We start from the raw sequence: 2,500 nt of genomic DNA, 5'->3' as shown, positions 1-2,500 counted from the left end.
TCCCCTGTGTGTCTTTCCGTCGGTCGCTGGGTCTCTGTCTCTCTCTGTCTCTGTCTCTTTCTCTCTGCCTCTCTGTCTCCTCTCTGTCTCTGTGTCCCCCCTCCCCCTCTCTGTGTCTTGCTTTTCGTTGTGGACTCCAGGAAGAACCGTATTTCAGTCCCAGCGTGGCTCTGCTTACTCTGCTTGCCAGCCTGGAACCCACCCGCCAGCGGCAACTTCTTCCTTGGTGTCCCCAAAGGAAGGAGGGAGCAGGAACCAGCGTCCCAAAAGAGACTCTCATTTTGCACGTGGACACTCGGTCTGTGAACAAGATGGATGCCGCCGCCGCCACCGCCATTTAGGCCCGAGTTTTTAGGGAAGCTGACTACCACCCAGACACATTCCCAGCCCACCTCCTCGAGAATGTCTCAAGGATGGATGGCTAATTTTATTCAATCATCATCTGGTTTCCGGAAGGAGAAAATGCCTCTGCTCACCCCCACCCCGCAGTTCCCCTCCCCGGGTATCCTGCACACAAGATGGCAGTCCTTCTTGTGATATCTGAGCTGCCACACCACACCACACCACACCACACCACACCACACCACACCACACCACACCACACCACACCACACCACACCACACCACACCGTGGCAGAAAGTTCCTCCTATGCATCGTCTGGCCTCGGGAATTTACTATCTCCCCGAGCCGAGCCGAGCCGAGCCGAGCCGAGCCGAGCCGAGGCCCCTTTTCCTTGGGAAAGAAGGATATCCATGAGGACAAAAATAAGAGCGAAAACAGAGCCAACTTATCCATAAGACAGGTAGGGCACAAAACCTCTCGGCTGGTCAGTAAAGAAAAACCCCAGGCAAAGGCTCACCGGCCCGGTGGTACCGGTGGCAGCCGGTGGCAGCCGGTGGCTCACTGCCCATCATCCGCCTGAGGTGCTGAGCGAGGAGGCTGAGACCTGAGGATAGTGGGTCAAAGCCAGCCCGGGCAGGAAAGTCCATTTGAGACTCTTCATCTCGATGGGTCACCCAAAACGCCAGGAGCGGAGGTGGACTTGGGGGAAAAATGCCCCAGTGAAGATTTCCTCGGGGCTGAATTACTACCGTGTCATGCAAGAGCACGAGCTCCCAGAGGACAGTACTGTACCTCTGGTTCCGGGCGGGCAGAACCCGGTGCGCGGACTCATTATGGTGACAGGGGAACAAAAAAAAAAAAAAAAAAATCCCAGAGGTGAGGTGGGCTGGGCTGGGCTGGGCATGTGTCTTAGCGTACTTGAAGCCCTGGGTTCAATTCCTCAGTACCACCTAGACAGAACAAGCCCAGAAGAGCCTCGAGTGGTAGGGCAGTGACCCTGAGCATAAAGAAACTCTGGGACAGTGCTCAGGCCCGGAGCCCAAGCCCCGGGCGGGACTGGCCAAAAGGAAAAGCAAATGATGATAATAACCAACTATAACAACCTATAGGTATGTGTATGTCAGAACTCTCACTACCCACTGCCGGGTAGGTGAGGACTGACTGACCGACTGAGTGACTGACCCGACCCGTGTTTTGCCCCTCCCGCCGCCCCATCCACCTTGTCGACGACGAACGCGCGCCATCTAGTGGTGGTTTTGTGAATTGCAGTTTTGTCTCCTGAAATGCATGAAAACCAAAAAACCACGCATTGACTGACTGAGAAAACCGGCCTTATGTCCTTCTCTTCCAGGCCCAGGCTGGCTGGCCCCGAGAGAGACTGCCTTCTTTTCAGAGAAGGGGTGGGGTGGGGATGATGATGTGCCTCGTTGGAATATGGGGCCCATGCATAGGCAGGCAGGCAGGCAGGCAGGCAGGCAGGCAGGCAGGCAGGCAGGCAGGCAGGCAGGCAGGCTCGGAGTGGGACCGTTGTGTGTTGGAGCGCCAGCAGCTCAAGCCCCAGGATTGACTGGAAAGTCGAGAGGAAAAGGAGGGAGGGAGTGCGGGCGGGCGAGCGGGAGGGAGGGAGGGAGAGGGAGAGGGAGAGGGAGAGAGAGAGAGAGAGAGAGAGAGAGAGAGAGAGAGAGAGAGAGAGAGAGAGAGAGAGAGAGAGAGAGAGACTGAGAGACTGAGAGACTGAGACTGAGAGAGACTGAGAGACAGAGAGACAGAGACACAGACAGACAGACACACAGAGACACAGAGAAAGAAGAGACAGAGACGTGGTGAATTGGCCCGGCTGGCCTACGTGCTCTGTCGCATCCCATCTTTGAGTTTCCTCCCTCCACCCCTCCCCCTTGGATGTGTGCGCGCGCGCACACAGAAACACGGAGATGCCCTCTGCCCCCTCTTCTCTCCAATCCCCCCCCCCCCCCCCGCCCCGGTCAGGCACCAGAAATGAGATCCCTCCCCTTCACCTATCGCGTCGTCAAATACAAACAAAAGGCAGTGTGAGATTCAAGCAAGTTTGTTTTATTTTGTTCCGAGGGTAGGGCTGTGAATTTTGGCGCGGGGGGGGGGCGGGGGCGGGGGCGGGGGCGGGGGCGGGGGCGGGGGCGG

The sequence above is a fragment of the Dipodomys merriami genome, unplaced genomic scaffold (genome assembly GCF_024711535.1).
Source record: "Dipodomys merriami isolate MVZ:Mamm:240054 unplaced genomic scaffold, mDipMer1.0.p SCAF_2468, whole genome shotgun sequence".
NCBI lineage: Eukaryota > Metazoa > Chordata > Mammalia > Rodentia > Heteromyidae > Dipodomys > Dipodomys merriami.
This window is presented reverse-complemented; position numbering follows the sequence as displayed.